At 38.6% G+C, this 19,689-nt stretch overlaps 2 pseudogenes; both read left to right on the top strand.

Moving 5' to 3' along the window:
- Positions 1-4,625: 4,625 nt before the first annotated feature.
- LOC124980961 (heterogeneous nuclear ribonucleoprotein M-like) lies at positions 4,626-6,052 on the top strand (annotated as a pseudogene).
- Positions 6,053-9,783: 3,731 nt separating this feature from the next.
- On the top strand, positions 9,784-10,501 carry LOC124979395 (olfactory receptor 1468-like; annotated as a pseudogene).
- The last annotated feature ends 9,188 nt before the right edge of the window (positions 10,502-19,689 follow it).

Raw genomic sequence — 19,689 nt, 5'->3', positions numbered from 1 at the left:
TACTGGCTTGTTGGGTGTGTAGTATATTTGGAAATGTCCACCTCAACTCATTCTCATTGGCACTTGATATTTTCATTTTAAGGAAGGTCTGCAATCAGGAGGCTGAGGTCTGACCTCCCCGTTTGACTTTTATTTGTGTTTCCAAGTGTCCAGTCCTAAGGCATCAAAAGGGTGGACAGGTTTACCCAACATCTTAGCTTTCAGTGTATTTTTCTCCCAAAAGTCCCACTGATTGTTCTGACTTCAGGTTCTGAAGAACTGTGCAGAGCCCAAGCCCAGCTCACACAACAGGTTTGGTTTACTCAAGAGGAATGCAGTGAGGGAGGCTCTAGAAGAGTAATGTGGAGAGAACAGAGGGCCAGCAGGAGTCTGGGGAGGAGAGCAGGCCTGGACACTGGAGGGGAGCAAGGGACACAGCTATGTGGGATGACCCTCCACAGTTGGGCTACAGGACAGATGACCCTGTGGGCCCCAAATCCTCCCTGATCTTCTGTGCATGCACTTGTCCATGTGCATTGGAATGTGTGTGTATAAGCCATGTGCGGCCATGAGTATGGTTTGCTCTTCAACCTGTCAGCCTTTCCTGAGTTGCTAGGAGTCAGAAAATGAGGCTCCTGTGCCCTGCTCTTCTGCAGATCTCTCCATCAAGTCTTGCTATCACCCAGGCTCAGGACACACCTGAGTCATGTTCAGATGCAAACACAGTGCTCTACTCCAGATCCATTCCTGGCCATGCACAGCCCCAGTTGTATGAAGCATCTACAAAATGGAAATGGGCAACCTCCCCATTGGTGGACTGGTTTGTTGTTTTGTTCATTGTCTCAATATAATGAAGGAATGAAAAAAGGTTAATAATGCAAGAATGTTTATGTATGTAGCTATTCCATTTTGAATAGCTACAAAACTAAGCTTCTAGTCCGAACACTAGCATCCATTCCACCAAAAACACTCACTTGACCTGAACAAAGTGGTACACTACACATGAATGTTCTGCTTGCTTTGTTTTTGTCTTATTTATGAATGAAATTATCTCCCAACTTTCTTGTCAAAACTGTACTCAACTATCAGTCAGTGAACACTGTCAGCAAATTCTCTGTTGAGTCAAATAGCAGTGAAGCACTTACTAAGAGCCTGATCTTGTCCATGGTGGCTCTATGGCAACTGTCAGCTGGCTACAGATACAAGAGTCCGCCGAAATTGAAGCATTCGGAGGCACTTGATGTGTGGAATCCACAAATGACAGAGGTGCATTTGAAGACCATTTTAAAGCACGTGTCACACATCCTCTGTACCCATGAAGATAATGAATACACAAGCACTCTTCAGAAAGTCTGATTGACTTCTGCTGGCATCCCATATAGGTTGCAGGGCCAGGGACACTGAGGGCCTCTGAAAACCCAGAGGGCTACAGGGTATGGTGCACCACTGGCTGGTCCATCCCACTCAGATCCTTTTCCCTCACACAAGCTATGCCTGGAGCTTTTGTTCCTCTCCTCAATGATGCTCCTCCCACTGGGTACAGAGCAGAACATGATGACTATGACCCCAAAATGCTGGGACTAAAGATAGGGAAAAACCCACACTCAATTCCCAACGTGGGAAAGAGTCCAGGTGACAGAAGAGGAAGACCATGAGGCTGACATTGGCTATCATCAGAGTGAGCAAGAGCTTAGGAACGACAAGAAGAGTGCCTTGGAGGAGGATAGAGCACCTGATCCCAATCTTTTCAAGGAAGGGCCCTAGGAAGGAGGCAGCCTGTGCAGAAAGGGGTCAGAGGTGGGTTCAGGAAATCTCTGCCTCAGGTCTTCTAACCTCAGGACAGCCAGCTCTGGCTCAGTACAGAAAGACACTCTGCAGAAAGTTTGTCAGCAGCCACAGATCTACTCACTGAATGAGCACAAATAACCCATTCAGGACAAATATCTCCATGAATGATCATAAGCTGGGGAGATGAAGGCCCACAACGGTTTTAGAGTACTCATGTACCACACATGAGAAGCAGCCAAGAAATTCAAACCTCTAACATCTTAAGAGCCCAAAATAAACCACACAAGAAGTTCTACAAGGGACAGGTGAGAAAGGAAATACTAACTGAACAACAAAGATCTAAGGCACACAGGGAACTGGAGGAAAAATACCCACCATAGTCTCATGAAGAAGTAACACTAGAGGGAGGGTGGTGCTCACCAGTAGACCACCAAGGATCAACTGCAAAGAATACAGACTGGGGGGAGGCCACAGCACACAGAGAAGCCTAAGCACTGCTTGGAAAAGGGCCACACACCCAGGGGACCCAGCACTGATGGGTGAAGGGTGCTCACCCACAGGAACCAAAAGACACTGAGCATGCTGGGTGATGAATGCTCACCCAGAGGACACTTAGATGGAATTTAGGAGAAGAGCATATGTGGGTAGTTAATAAAGGGTTCAACTTTGTGTCAGAAAACAAGTGAAGATGTCCATTAAAAAATGAGGATAAAAACTAGAACATGCTACAGAGATGTGGTCAGTGCCATTTAAGAGAAGTCAAAATGACAAATTTGGTTGTCATCACTTGCAGGGTATAAGGAAGTTAATAACCAAGAATGGAAACATAGACAATGACACATGCAGCTCATGTTGAAAAATGTAAGGCTACAAATTCTATTTTTGAGGTCAGCAGTCTTAAATGTGTTCAGTGTTGATACATAGTGGAGCACTGGCATGTTCAAATTCCACATTCTTCAATCTTTGACATCATATAAGATTCCCTTTCCTTCATGGAATCATCACAGGAGTTAAATAAGATCATGGATGTAAAGCTTATTGATGACTTGGAAAAACCAAGGAGGGAAAGGTGATCTTTAAGAGTGAGGTTAAAAGCAGACTCTGGCCTCCTTGACCATGCTTGAGGAAACAACACTTAGGGCCCCAAGACGACTCAGTTTCCAGCAAATACAAACTAAACTGCTATAAGAAAGGAAATATAATGTGCATTTAAATACAGATCAAGTAAAAAGGAAGGAAAATGCAGACATGAGAAGAAAAGAAAAGTAAAAAGGTTAAGAGAACCTTGCACAAAAAGAGATTTCTATTTAGGAATTGAAAAGTTCAATTTATAAGAGTGAGTGTTGACCCGAGTTGTTTGAATCTTAGCACTGACCTAGGAGAAGAGACTACCATTTAAAGCTCAGTTTCGGTTTTCAAAAAGAACACATGATAAATTAGTGGTTTAAGAGCTTCAGATAGAAATTTAAATTTTTCAAAAAAGGAATGCAGCATCATATTGAAGTCTGTGAATTGTTTCATTCATTCTTTTCTCTTGCCATCAACTCCAATGTACCAAGTCATGTATACTCTACACTTCGTTCTCTTGCTACTTCATCCACTCCTTATCACAAGACCACATTCCTAGTCCATGATGGCATCTTATCTCACCTGAACTATTGAATCAATCTCTCAAGTCATGTCCCTGTTTATATGCCTCAATACCCTTTACCTTCAATATGCTTCATATATGCAGTAGCATTCTAAGTAGAAATCTGATCAACCCTCTCCTGATTAGTGCTTCAGAGGACTGGCATTGCTCTTAAGATAACATTCCTTTTGAGGGCACAAATGTTGCTTTATGATCTGACCTGCATCCACCTCCACTTTCTCACCTGTCTCCACAGTGATTCTTTTAATCCACTCTGCAACAATGCTGAACTTAATAGAATTGCATACTTGCTGTTCCTCCTATCACTTTGTCCATCTGCTCCCTCTTCACCTAACTTACCTACACTTACTTTCAGGCATATTATATGACACTTGCTAAGCTAAAACTTCCTGTGTCCACACACTAGGTGAGTCCTCAGAAGTTTCCACAGCATCTATTCTCATGTAATACCACTCATGTTCTGACTAGAGATTGATAGCTGACTTCTCACCAGGTTGTGAATTTTAATCAGGAAAGGTCATATCTACGTCACATCTATAGCAGGGCAGGACCTGGTAAATGGTACCTGATGTGGCCAATGTTTCATCAATATTTGTTGGCTCATCCTTCAGGATGAGACATATCCCTTCGACTTTAAGGAAGTCAATTCACTTAAGTAGAATAACTGCAACTTTCATCCTCCCAGAATACAAACTCTTTAGACATTACCACATAGCACATTTTGTCACTGCGTTACCAACTTCTCAGATGTAGCCTTTTTATTCATGGAAAATATTAGGGTACATTAGATGTCCTGCCCTTTTCAGCAATACTGACACCAATGGAACATTCTTATGCTTAATACACAGGATGCCATCAAATCAATGTGATTAAAATAAATGAGAACATTATGTAAATTATTGTAATAGAGGACAGAAACAGTTTTTAAAGCTCTACCTTGAGTCCTCCTCAGATACCTATATCATATGTAAGAGCTAATTTTATATGTCAATTTTGCTAGGTCCTGAGGCCAAGTTTTCATTAATTATGACTTTTACATTGCCATGAAGATATTTTGTAATGTGATTAACATTTAAATCAGTAGACTTTAACAAAAGCAGATTACCCTCTATTTGTGATGAGGCTTGTATCATCAGTTCAAAAACCTAAGAGGAAAGACAGATTTTATTCTCCTGATCAAGAATTCATCCCTTTGCAAGTGGCATCTATGTTTAAAGGCCAATCACTATTTGATAGTCCAAATGCACATCAAAATGGATGAGAGGGCCTTACCAAAGGGAGACTTTTTCCCTCCTGAACACCCACAGCAACTTCCCCATGGACTTGGTGGTACTGGCATGGGGTTAGGAACAGGAGGGCACCCTATTCATGCCAATCACCTGAACAAAGGCCTTGGAATGGGAAACAGGGCCTGCAGGCATGGAGGGCTCCTTGGTGGTTGTATGGAAAACATGGGGCTATTTGGATCTGGGATGAACATGGGCCCAATAAGTGAAATCCTAAATAATGCACTGAAGACAGGAGGGAATCACTGCAAAGCAGGGAGGAGGGGGAGGTGGAGACAGCATCCCTGGGATGGAAAGGAACACTGACTGCATTGAGGGTGCTGGCATGTAGGTCATGGGAATAGGCCTGGGCCATGGCATGGATTGAGTGGGCTCTGAGATGGAGTGCATGGGCCTGGTGCATGGGCCTTCATGGTCTCCAAAGAGTGAATGGGTTCCATCATCGAGTATATGGACCCAGTGGGACTTGACCACTTGGCCCCCAGCATTGAGCAATAGGACAGATCATGGAGTGTGCTGGCTCTGGTATTGAGCACACAGGTGCCAACATGGGTTTTGGCCTGCAGTGCATGGCTGTGTCCCCTGACCATATGGGCCAAACAACTGAGCACATGGGCCTGAGCATGGAGTACATGATGCCTGTTGGTATGGGGGCCTGTCTGGAGGGCATGGGCCCTGTGATGTATTGCATGGCCACCAGCCTGCAGTGAATGGGAGTCAACAACTTGGAGTGTATGGACCTGGAGTGCATGGGAGCCAAGAGTCTTGAGTACATGGGCCTGGAAAGAATGGGCAGCAATATCCTGGGGCACATGGGCCAAACCATGGGTCTAGCCCTGAGTGCTGGCATTGAGTGCATGGATCTGCTCATGGGGGATGGCAGTGGTGCCAGCTTTGACCACACCATTGAGATGGAACATGGCAACTTTGGAGGAAGTTTTACAGATTCCTTTGGCAGAGCTGGAGGCCATGCTCCTGGGGTGGTCAAAAAGGCATGCCAGATACTTGTGAGAAATCTCCCATTTGATTTTACATGGAATATGCTGAAGGACAAATTCAAGGGCTGGGGATATACAACAGTTGGTAGAGTGCTTGCCTCTCAAGCATAAGACCCTGCATTCAATCCCCAGTACTCCAACAAACAAACAAACAAACAAACAAAAATGGACAAATTCAACCAATGTGGCCCTGTGCCCTGTGACAATATCAAATGGAAAACAGGATATCCAAGGGGTGCAGTGTGGTTAAACTGGAGTCACCAGAGGTTGCTGAAAGAGCCTACTGGATGATGAATGGCATGAAGCTCAGTGGTCGAGAGACTGATATTCAAATCCATAGAAATGCTTAAGCAGTTGCCTTTTTAAAACATCAAAACTAGACCTCTAGATTTGTATTTTTTCTCAGTAACCATTCTAACTTGTTGGCTGCATATATAATGATCTTTAAAAAATTCAATTGCTTTTGGGGTAATGTGAATTACTTTTTTAATGTCTGGGGTCCCATTTGACTGAATTGAGATTGCAATGTGCACATTTTTTTGGAGTTGTGGCATCTTGTTGACATAGAATATGACTTTAATAATAAATACCAGGTTCCTGAAAAAAAAAAAATTGGTCCCCAAAGGACATTCCGACCCTGAAGAAGAATGCTCTGCATTCAAAAGGTTAATCCATTCTTTCCTGGTCTACAGTCTGCTGTCTTTCACTGCAGATTGTGAACTTAGAAATATTCAACATCATATGAACTAGGCTCTTAAATAAATTTGCACACACAATCATACACACAGAGATCATAATTCTAGTTGGCCCTAATAAACCCCAGTATGTAAAAAAGCTGTTAAAAGAAAGCGGAGGAGGAGCTTTAACAGATGTGGGAAGCTCATTTTGTTAAGATGAAATGAACAAGTACAACTGCTGGTAACTTCACCCTGCTGATGGTGTCCAACACTGCCACATAAACAATATGTGCCCTTGAATATTAGGTGTTAGTATTACAGTAGAAAGAAACATGTAGATCATGCACCTGGTGTCACAATTTTGAATTCCTGGTGAGTGGAATGATCTCATGTATAAGCAGTATATACAGGGACCACAAAGCCCAGACATCACCTGCTGATGTTGTCACTGAAGACCTAACTCTTAAATCTATAGTTCTCAAACTGATTTGTACATAAGAATCACCTAGGGAAGTATTGTTTCTAAAATTTAATAAACATGCAAGTCACCTGGGGATTCTGTTGAACACCAAATCTTGTTCTGTAGCTCAACTTCAGAATTTTAAATGAACACCAAGGTGATGTCAGTACTGTTGTCACTGAATTGCACTTGAGTAGCAAACACACACATTGTCATTAAAGATACAGGTTAATGAGCCATTTCAGATAAATTTAATCATAATCTGTGACAGGAGGCCTATGTAAAGCTTTTTAAAACTCCATAGATGAATGTAAACTAAAGAATTTTCATGAATCATTATAGCACTGAACCCTTATTCATGACTATTTTTATGTGCAAATGATATAATCATTGCAAGTACACTGGACAATGTTATAATAATGAACATTATTATTAATAAAGTATGAAAATATTGAATTACTGAAGCCATGTGAGAAAATCTTGGAAGGAAAAAAGATGGAAAAGAGGAAACTTAACAAACTTGAATTATTCTGCAGAACATTGTAGAACCTGGGAATACAAGACAATCACATTCAAATGACTACTAGAACTCATTCACTCCACTACTAACTCACACAGGGTGGTTGATTTTGACTCCAGGACACTGATCCTGGATCCTGTTTATTCATTAGAGGCACAGGAAGTAGCAGCCTCTGTAGTCTTCACCTAACTGCACCATCCCTTCTCATTCTTCCCCTTCAACTCAAAAGAGCCCAAGGGGCTCTGCATCCCAGAGGAGTACTGATGCTGGAGGACCTCTCAGAGGCAAATTATCCCAGAGTCCTGCAGTGGTGACTTATGACAGCCTATGTTCACTCCTGTTCCCCCATCCTTTGGGGGAAGGTGAAGATGATGAGCTGTTCAGGACAGATGCTTTCTTATTCCCTGTGTAGGGAAGAAGCAGGAGACCTGTGTGGCTGCAGCCTACATTTCAGGAGGAAGAATGAAGAAGGATGGCTTCAGAGACAGCAAGATAATCAGGGATGACACTGTGACTGTCCCAAAATGTCTTAGGAATTTAAGAGTTTAGGCTTTACCCTTTGGAACACAGGTAACCACCAGTGAATTTCAATAGAATGCCACCATGTAACTCTTGTTTCAGGAACACTGCAAGGATGGAAGAACCTATTATTACTTCCTATCTTGCCGTCCACAGTTCCTAAGAGAGAAAGAAATGCATTTAACAAGCATCAGAATCCTATGATTAAAACACATGCAGATATGAAGAAATCAGAAAAAGAAGAAAAAATAAACTTCTGAGATCAAGTCCAATAAATCCTTCCTCACATAGGGTTGAAAAATTATTTGACTTTACACTACATTTGGCTCATTTTCTATGGAACTCCTTAAGAGCATCCAGCACAATCTTTATCCCTTCCTCCATCTATGTCATGCCACTTCCTAAAGCCAAGATACTTCTTTCTCGGCATTTGGGAAGCCAAATTTGGCACATATAATTCACTTTTTCAATATCCACTCCTCATTGGCCATCATGAGCTGGAGGATTTTCACATAATGACACATTGCAAATTTGCTTCCTTGGTACCTGCATCCTTATTGGTGTTGCCTCTATTGGGTTTTGTAGTTTTCATTAATGTTTGTTAATGGACTGGAAAATACAAAGTGCCATCCAAACTGTTCCCAGGATTTCAGATGTCACCTTCTGTATTCCAGTTGTGCAGAGTAACAAAGTTTCCCCTTGCTGATCAATATCAACTACCCCATGCACAGGAGCAACTCTGCTGTTTGCACATTAGCTTGCACATGAATCAGAAAGTGCTCAAATAATAGTCTAAAGAATTTTTATGTCCCTTGGCAGAAGAGCATGCTCTTAAGAATTACACACTTCTGGTGTACTATTCTGTTTTCTCATCCTCTTATTTCAATCCATGTTGCAGTGATCACAACTGACTTTAGTGGCTACAACTTGAAAGCACTGCATATCTGCTCCATTTGCACCTTGGCTTTTGTTTTGGGACATCTCAGCCTCCACAGAGTAGGATGTCACAGGTAATCTCCTCAGCACTCAAACATTAAGATTGATGATCCATTTTCTCTGAACTTTTGTACAGAATGGAAGTGTGGATTAAAATTTAAAAATTTGAATATGGAAGTCTAATTTTTCCATCCCCATTTATTAAAGAGATTATTATACTAGCTTTCTACCAATACAATGAAATATCTAGTACAGTCAACTTATAAACAGGTTCATTTAAGAAAACAGTTTGAGGGGTTCAGATGCCAAATGGCTGCCATGGCCAGGCCAGCCCTTGTATTATCCCCTCATGTTGCAGGATAGGGATGGCAGAGCACATGGAGAGGAAGGAGTGCATCTCCAACTGGAATGGAGAGTTCTATGATCCTTTTCAATGTCATCCACGATGACCTGAGGACTTCCACAAGGTCCTGCCACTAAACTACAGCAACTCTGAATACTGTAATCCTGAGTCTAGGTCTTTACATATGGACCCTTGTCGGGGAGGGGGTTAGTCAACATTAAACCAATAGTAAATTAGGCATAGGAAAAGACTAGCAACAATATCTAATCATAAAATAGAACTATTAAAACAACATACTGTAATAAAATTGTCTTAGACATCTATCTTTTTCCCTGTATCCCTAAATATGATTGTACTATATTCATTCTTATTCTCTTGTCATTTGAGACAGATAATAATGGGAAAAATCCAAATTTTCATCTCATAATTCTTCCTCCTGGGCCTGACCATCCAGTCAGAACACTAAAACCTGTTCTATGCCTTATTCCTGACCATGTAGCTTGCCACATGATGAGGGGGACTCTTCATCATCATCCTCGTTCATCTGGACTCCCATCTCCACACACCCATGTATTTGTTTCTCAACATCTTTGTCTTTCTCTGACCTCTGGTTCTCCTCTTTCACAATGCCCAAATTGCTACAGAACATGCAGAATCAATTTCCATCCATCCCCTATGCAGGTTGCCTGACACAAATTCACTTCTTTCTATTTTTTGGAGACCTTGGGAACTTCAACCTCATGGCCAGGGCCTGTGATCAATATGGGCCATCTGCTTTCCCCTGCACTCCTCCACCATCATAAGTCCCAACCTCTGTCTCTCCCTGGTGGCGCTGTCCTGGTTGCTGACCACATTCTGTTCCTTGTTGCACACTCTGCTGATTCCCAGATAGTCCTTCTGGGCAGACAATGTGATCCCACAGTTTTTCTGTGAAATATCCGCCCTTGTGAGGCTTGACTGCTCTGACTCTCACGTTAATGTGTTGGTGATATTTATTATAGGAGGATTGTTGTCATCCCATTCTTACTCATTCTTGTGTCCTATGCAAGGATTGTATTCTCCATTCTCAAGGTCCCTTCTGCTTGAGGTATCTGTAAGGTTTTCTCCACCTGTGGTTCTCACCTCTCTGTGGTGGTGCTGTTCTATGGGACAGTCAATGGTCAGTACTTATGTCCATAAGCTAATAATTCAACTGTGAAAGATACTGCTGTGTCTCTGAAGTACACAGTCATGGCTCGCATGTTGAACTTCTTCATCTACAGCCTGAGAAACAGACATATAGCAGGATCCTTAGGTAGGGACCTTTGTAGGAAGAAAATTCCCTTGTGTGAGAAGGGCTTTTAACATAATTTTCACATTAATATTATGATATTAATATTGGAATATTTGCCCACGCTTTTCCCTCACAATGGGAACTTCGGTTGAAGTAGCATACTACATAATTGTTCAACAGGCAAAAGAAAGGAGGTTTGGCTGAGTAGTGAACTAGGGAAAGTGGTCTTGGGGACCTGGCTTTGCCCTCTTTGTCTTTCCCAGGTTATGCTGGAGAAGCCTATGTGAAAGCTACATTTTATGTGCTCTCTTGTTCTTACATTATTAAATTATTCCTAGGCCTTTCAATTTCTTCTCAAATCTGTTTTGACTATGATATCTTTTTAAAATAGTGCTCCATAATCTCAGATTGATACTCAATAACCTCCCAGTATCTCAATCTCCCAGAAAACACCTAGAGTCTCCTACATAATATTCCTACACAAATTGTCATCATTCTCTCTCCTAACTTTCCTATACACCTTATTTATTTTCATGTTTACATTGCCTTTTATTTCCTGTTCTATCAATATTTTTCTAACTCCTTGTACAATCCTGTTAGTAAACAATTTTGTGTTCACCTGTAATTAACTAATCCACAATCTCTAGAATTTACTGACCCAGAATGGGTCGAAAAGTCAGAGGCTATAGGAAAATTTTAGTTTTGTAGGCTGCCCTTCTTCTTTTGATTTTGCAGAAGCTTCTCCTGTGTTTTATTATACCCCATGAAAATTCAAAGGAAGTAGAGAAGACACTATGATTTATTTGAAGACTAAAATCTATCATCAACTTTCCATGCCACCCAATGGGTCAGTTGTTAAGGCTGTGCAAGATCAGAGACTGAAGATTCTTTTAATTTTTTCCCACTTCCAAAGGAAGGTTAGCAACCATCCTTTTTTAAAAGTATAGCACCCCCATGGCATGGATGATTTCTTACCTTGGTCCATTCATTTCCTTAGTTGTCCCCTCTAAGTGATGATATTCAAATCCATTCCTTTCATATAGTCTCCTGACCTCACTTCTTTATCTGAATGCCAGATCTTTTTCCACAGCACTCAGTTCTCCTTTTTTAAACTTTAATTCTATCTTTATATTTTATTTTTTAAATTTGTTCTTTTTAGGTATACATGACAGTAGAGTGTACTTTGACATAGTATACATACATGGAGTATACCTTATTCTAATTCGGATCCCTTTCTTGTGGTTGTACATGACGTGGAGTTTCACTGGTGGTGAACATGGGAAAGTTATGTCCAATTGATTCCTCTGTCTTTCCTATTTCTATTCCTTCTCCTTCCCTTCATTCTACTTTGTCTAATCCACTGAACTTCTATTCTCCCCTGCCCCATTTTTGTGTGTTAGCATCCACATATCAGAAAGAACATTTGATTTCTGGTTTTTCAGGATTGGCTTATTTTACTTAGCATGATAATCTCCATATCCATTCATTTACTGGCAAATGTCTTATTCTTTTATAGCCAAATAATATACCATCATGTATATATCTCATTTTCTTTATCTATTTATCTGTTGAAGGACATGGAGGTTATTTTCATTTGCCCAGGGACATTTCCATTTAAGAATCTGTGGACAGTTCAATCATCTCAGCGTGAAGAACCTAGAACTCCAGTTTTCCTTCAACTCTCTCTTCATCCATTTTGTCATATCTAAAATTACAACACAACCTCCCTCTTAGTTACCTTTTCCATGTGCATATGTATATTCATAAAATAGATTATGCTTCCTACATTATTTGCATTATGCTTTTTCCATTGAATATTATTCTGAAATATTTTGTCATTTTCCATGTGGCTGTTAAGGTAATACCAGTTTTTATCTTAAATAAACTCTGACATCTCATAAGACAGAATTATCAGTGACAAGATAGATGATTAATATTTGAATTATACTATTTGAAAACAAAAATGTAATGAAAAGGCATGAAGAATATATTCTATGATAAATAGGAGTGAAAATGAGATTCAGGAACTGAAGGAAGGAAATCAACTTCCACTGAGAGATATCAAAAATATTAGAGTATTAAGAATGTAAAAATGACCCCATAAGCCATGTCTCTTAACATTTTTAAAGTTTTTATTCATTTTAAACAAACAAAAGTATAAATATTATACATGTAACTAGAGTACCAATTAATGTTTTGATACATGTACACCTTTATAATGCTTAAATCAGGTTAAACACAACATCTCCTCAAACATCTATTTCTTTTGATGAAAACTTTCAAAAGCCTTTCTTCTATCTTCTTGAAATGTACTGTGCATATTGTAATCTATTACCCTAATATACAACAGCACACTAGAATTCCTTGATCCTGTGTAACTGTGTCTTAGTGCCCACAGATCAACCCTACCTCACCCTTCCTTCATTCCTGGCTCTTACCAGCCTCTGGTCCATTCTACTTCAGTTTCTATGAAATTGATCTCTTTAGATTCAACATAAGAGTAAGCTCATGTAACATACTCTCGATCTCTGCCTGGCCATTTTACTTTCCATAATAAACTCCTGTTCTATCTACATTCTCATAAATCACAGGATTTTATTTTCATGTATATCTGTACACTATTTTCCTTCTTTATTCATCAGTTGAATTCCATTTTTTGGCTATTATAATGCTCAAATGAACATGGGGATAAGGATGTACCTTCAACATATTGAATTTATTTCCTGTAGAAATTTACTCAGTAGTGGGATTGCTGTATTACATGGTCATTCATTTAATGTTTTGAGGAACCTCCATACTGTTTTCCATACTGCTGAACTAAGTTATAGTCCCACCGACAGTGTGCAAATGTATCCCTTTCTCTACATCTTTGTCAACACTTGTAATTTTTCACCTTTTTTGATGGTATTCATTCTTGCTGGGATGAGGTGAGATTATTTTTTGTTGTTATTGGTGCAGTATAGTTTTAGATAACTGTGAGATTCATTTTGACATATTCATGAATGTATATAACATAATTTATTTATTTCAATGTCTTATTGTGGTTTTGATTTGCAATTCCTTAGTACTTAGTGATTATGTTCTGGATTATTTTTGCCCCTTTCATTTCTTCAGTTATTGGTGGCATACTTATTGTTGCTATTCATTGGCTTTTATGGTATTTGTTTTTATTTTGTTGCTACTGTTGCTTGTTTTTTTTCGAGTGCTACAGGGGATAAATCCCAGGATTTCGAGCATATTGTGTGGTTGTTTGCTTTCTCTCTGAGCTCAGTTGAGAGAAAATGTGGCTTATTCCAGCCACACCTAACCCTAACTGAACCTTGGTGGATAATTCAACTTAAAGAGTAGAGGAGATAACCCCCAACTGATGGACCAGTTCCAAGTGGGCAAAGCTAGAGGGGCCTGAAGTTCCACTCCTGGACATTCACGCCATTAGCAATGGCAGAAAGAAGTAACACAGCAGTTAAGAACATAGCACCTATGAGGAACCTCAACACAGTTCACTCCCACATCTTTTCAGAGTGCACATTGCTGACAAGACTGGAGGAGTAACCACAGAAAACACACCCCAAATACTTCACTCTCAACAACATACCTGCCTAAACTACCAGAAGGATCCCACTCTTGCAAAACCTACAGAGAAATCAGAACCCTTAGGTTCCAACACAGTATGCCCAGCATCAATTGCATGAATCTCAGCCAAGGGAGGCCCAGGGAAAAGACACTATAAAGTCCATTTGGAGTTAAAGTCAACACTACACAGTGAACCAATATCTCCAGGCTCATCACCAACAGAATATTTCTCTAATTCCATTCATAATAGCCTAAAAAATAGAATAAGACACTTAGGAATGAATCTAATGGAGGAGGTGAAAGACCTATACAATGAAAACTACAAAACAGTGAAGAAAGACATTGAAGAAGACCTCAAATGACGGGAAGATCTCCCATTTTCTTGGATAAGGAGAATTAATATTGTTAAAATGGCCACACAACCAAAAGCAATTTACAGATTCAATGCAACATGCATAAAAGTACCAATGACATTCTTCACAGAAATAGAAAAAAATAGTCCTAAAGTTCATTTGGAAGAAAAACATACCCTGAATAGTCAAAGCAATTTTCAGACAAAAAAATCAATGCTGTAGGCATCACATGCCTGATCTCATATTAGAATACAAAGCTATAGTAAACAAAAAGTGCATGGTACTGGCCTAAAAACAGACATATAGACCTGTGGTGCAGAATAGAAGGCACAGAGACAAACCCACACAGATACAGTCATTTGATCCTTGACAAAGGTGCCAAAAATACACACTGGAGAAAAGACAGTTTTTTAAACAAATGATTATGCATACATAACAGAAGAAAATGAGACCCTTATCTCTCTTCCTGCACAAAAATCAACTCAAAATGGACCAAAGATGTAGGACTTAGACCACAAACTATGCAACTCCTAGAAGAAAACACAGGGTCAACACTCAGGCATTTAAGCACAAGCAATGACTTCCTCAATAGAACCCCTAAGAGCTCAGGAAATAATGCCAAGAGTTAATAAATGGGACAGCATCAAATTAAAACACACAGCAAAGGAAACATACTATCTGATTCAGCTATACCACTCCTTAGCCTTTACCAAAAGAGTTAAAGTCAGAACTTGAGGGATACACACATAACCATGGGTACTGTAATACAATTCACAATAGCCAAGTTTTGGAATAAGTCTAGGTCCTAGTCTAGGATGAATTGGTAAAGAAATGTAGTAAACATATACAATGGAGTATTATTCAGCCATAAAGAGAAATGAAATCATGTTATTTGCAGGAAAATAGTGGAACTGGAGAGCATCAGATTAAGCAAAATAAGCCAGACTAAGAAAGGGTAAGTATCACATGCTTTCTCTCATATGAGGAATCTAGAAAAAGGAAAAATTATGGCATGAAGGGATAAGAGAGACTATTAGAAAAGAGGAAGGGGATCAGGGGAATGAAGGGAGAGCAACAGAAAACATCAAATGTTATACGCAAAGACAAATATTCTAAATTGAAACCCATTTTCCTATATAATTAGTATGTGCTAATGCAAAAGACCATGTCATATACAAATGGGGATAATTTAACTTCCTCCTTCCCAATATGGATGCCTCTTCCTTCTCCTATCATGAGCAAGAGTGGTGAAAGTGGACATCTTTGTCTTATTTTAGATCTTAGAAGAAACACTCTAAACTTTTCCTTGTTCAATGTGATGCTCACTATGGGTTTCTCATATTTGTACCTTTATTGTGCTGAGGTACATTCCTCCTATACCTAATTAGTTGTGATTTTTATCATGAAAAGATGTTGAATTTTTCTCATTTTTTCCCTACATCTAATGAGATGATCACATGATTTTGGTCCCTTGTTTTGTTAATGAAGTGTATCCATTTTATTAATTTGCAAATGTTGAGCCATCCTTGCATCTCAGGAAGAAATGCAACTTGATCATGAGGATTGATCCTTTTAATGTGCTGTGGAAATCACTTGAGTATTTTGCATCCCTGTTCATCAAGCACATGAGCCTGTAGTTTTCTTCTGTCAGGAAGTCCTTGTCAGGCTATATATAATTTCATGGTAACTCTGGTCTTGTAAAAAGAATTTGGAAATATTTCTTGCCCTTCCAATTTTCTGAAGAGTTGTGAATAATTTATATTAGGTCTTAAAATGTTTTATAGATTTCAACTGTGGGACCCTGAGGTCCTGGGCCTGCCTTTGATGGGAAACTGTTTTTCTTTTATTTTTTAAAACAACTCCATCTCTTCTCTCAATTATTTGTCATTTCAGATTTTTTGTTTCTTTGTGAATTGATCTTAGTAGGTCCTTTGTGTCTAGCAATTTGTCCACTTCCTCTGGAGTATCCAATTTGGGGCATATAATTGTTCACAACTGTCTCACAATACTTTGTAGTTCTGTGGAGGCAGTTGTAATGTTTCTTTTTTCATTGCTGATTTTATTTGATTTCTTTCTTTTTCTCTCCATCAGTCTAGACTGCTATTGGTCCTTTAATTTTATTTTTTCAAAAAACAAACTCTTTGCTTCATAGATATTATTTCAATCATACTGTTTTCCTGGTTTGTATTTCCATGATTTTGATCTGATATTTATTATATCTTTTCCTGTGCTAACAAACTAAGGTTTGTTGTTCTTTTCCTGTTTCCCTGAAGTATAAGGTGAAGCTGTTTATTTTCCTTCTCGGATATAGGTGTTTCTTGCAATAAACTATTATCTTACAACTGCCCTTGCTGTATCTCATAATTTTTTGTAAGATTTGTTTCTGTTTTCATTTGCTACAAGATATTTTTAAATTTCCCTTTTAATTTCTTCACTGACCCAATAGTTGCACAAGATCATGTTGCTTAATTTCTGTGTATTTGCATATTATCTGAAATTGCTCGTAATTAAGTTCCAGTTTCATACCATTGTATTCAAAAGAGGCATTTGGTAGGATTTCAATCTTAAATTTTCTAAGATGTGTCTTGGCCTAACATATGATATGCAGACTGTTCCCCATGTGCATTTGCAAAGAACATCCCTTTCGTTGGTGTTGAATTAAATGCTCTCTATATGTCTGGTAGCTCCATTTTGTCTAAAATGTTGCTGAAATCCAGTGTTCCTTATTGATTCTTTGCATGATCTATCCAATACTGAAAGGGCTGTGCTGAGGTCCCCTACTAAAGGGCCTGAAAGGAGAGGTGATTTCATATTTGTTTCATATTGTTAATTGTCCCATTGTTGGTTCCATATATACTTAAAATTTTTATATCTTTTTCACTTGTTGATCATTTCATTAGTATATAATGTCCTTTTTTGATAATTTTTATTTAATATCTATTTTGTCAGAAAAACATATTGCTTCCTCTCCTCTTTTTTTGCATAGAATATTCTATTTGTATAGAATATCTTTTTCTAATATCTTCTGTTATCCATTCATCATATAATAGCATATTGTTTAATCTCCAGGTTTTGGAGTAGTTTCTGTTTTTTACTCTTTCATTTATTTCTAACTTCAATCCATTATGATCTGATAGAATACAAGGTAGTGTCTCTATCTTCTTGTATTTGCTGACATTAGCTTTGTGGCATAATATATGGTCTATTTTAGAGAAGGATCCATGTGCTGCTGAGAAGAAAGTGTATTCCCTCTTGGTTGGGTGGTATATTCTATAAATGTCTGTTAAGTCTAAATTATTGATTGTGTTATTGAGATCTATGGTTTCTTTGTTCAATTTTTGTTTGGAAGATCTGTCCAGTGGTGAGAGAGGCATGTTAAAATCACCTAGTATTATTGTGTTACGGTCTATTTGGTTTCTAAAATTGAGAAGGATTTGTTTGACATACATGGATGAGCCACTGTTTGGGGCATAGATGTTTATGATTGTTATATCTTGCTGATTTATGCTTCCCTTAAGCAGTATGAAATGTCCTTCTTTATCCCTTCTGACTAACTTTGGCTTGAAGTCCACATTATCTGAAATGAGGATGGATACTCCAGCTTTTTTGCTGAGTCCATGTGCATGGTATGTTTTTCCCCATCCTTTCACCTTTAGTCTATGGGTATCTCTTTCTATGAGGTGAGTCTCTTGCAGGCAACATATTGTTGGATCTTCCTTTTAATCCAATCTGCCAGTCTATGTCTTTTGATTGATGAATTCAGGCCATTAACATTCAGGGTTATTATTGAGATATGATTTGTATTCCCGGTCATTTGGTTCATATTTAAAATTTTATTTATTTATTTATTTCTTTTAGGAAGGAAATTAAAAAATTCTTAGTGGTAAACGAGAACAAAGAAATATCACATCAAAATCTCTGGGACACTATGAAAGCAGTACTTAGAGGAAGATTTATTTCATGGAGCGCATTTAATAAAAGAAGTCAAACTCAAAAAATAAACGACCTAACACTACAGTTCAAAGCCCTCGAAAAAGAAGAACAGACCAACACCAAAAGTAGTACAAGACAGGAAATAGTTAAAATCAGACCTGAAATCAATGAAATTGAAACAAAAGAAACAATACAAAAAATTGACAAAATAAATAGTTGGTTCTTCGAAAAAATAAACAAAATTGATAAACCTTTAGCCACACTAACAAAGAGAAGACGAGAGAAAACCCAAATCACTAAAATTCGGAATGAACAAGGAAATATCACAACAGACACGACTGAAATACAAAACATAATTAGAAGCTATTTTGAAAATCTATACTCCAACAAAATAGAAAATTTCGAAGACATCAACAGGTTCCTAGAGACATGAATAGCCTAAACTGAACGAGGAGGACATACACAATTTAAATAAACCAATTTCAAGCAATGAAATAGAAAAAGTCATCAATAGCCTACCATAAAGAAAAGTCAAGGACCAGATGGGTTCTCAGCCGAGTTCTACAAAACCTTTAAAGAAGAGCTCATTCCAATACTTCTCAAAGTATTCCATAAAATAGAAGAGGAGGGAACACTCCCAAACTCATTCTATGAAGCCAATATTACCCTGATACCTAAACCAGACAGAGACACATCGAGGAAAGAAAATTTCAGACCAATATCCTTAATGAACATCAACGCAAAAATTCTCAACAAAATTTTAGCAAATCGCATACAAAAACATATTAAAAAGATAGTGCACCATGATCAAGTGGGTTTCATCCCAGGGATGCAAGGTTGGTTCAACATCAGGAAATCAATAAATGTCATTCACCATATCAATAGACTTAAAGTCAAGAATCACATGATTATTTCGATAGATGCAGAAAAAGCATTTGATAAAATACAGCCCCCCTTCATGCTCAAAACACTAGAAAAAATAGGGATAGTGGGAACATTCCTTAACATTGTAAAGGCCATCTACGCTAAGCCCATGGCTAATATCATTCTAAATGGTGAAAAACTGAAAGCATTCCCTCTAAAAACTGGAACAAGGCAGGGATGCCCTCTTTCACCACTTCTATTCAATATTGTCCTTGAAACTCTAGCCAGAGCAATTAGACAGACCAAAGAAATTAAAGGGATACGAATAGGAAAAGAAGAACTCAAACTATCCCTATTTGCTGATGATATGATTGTATACTTAGAGGAACCAGGAAATTTCACCAGAAAACTTTTAGATCTCATAAGTGAATTCAGTAAAGTAGCGGGATATAAGATCAATGCACATAAATCTAAGGCATTTTTATACATAAGCGATGTATCTTCAGAAAGAGAAATCAGGAAAACTACCACATTCA

Source organism: Sciurus carolinensis, chromosome 3 (genome assembly GCF_902686445.1).
Source record: "Sciurus carolinensis chromosome 3, mSciCar1.2, whole genome shotgun sequence".
In the NCBI taxonomy this organism is placed as follows: domain Eukaryota; kingdom Metazoa; phylum Chordata; class Mammalia; order Rodentia; family Sciuridae; genus Sciurus; species Sciurus carolinensis.
The sequence above is the reverse complement of the archived record's forward strand: the minus strand, read 5'-3'. Positions and strand labels throughout refer to the sequence as shown.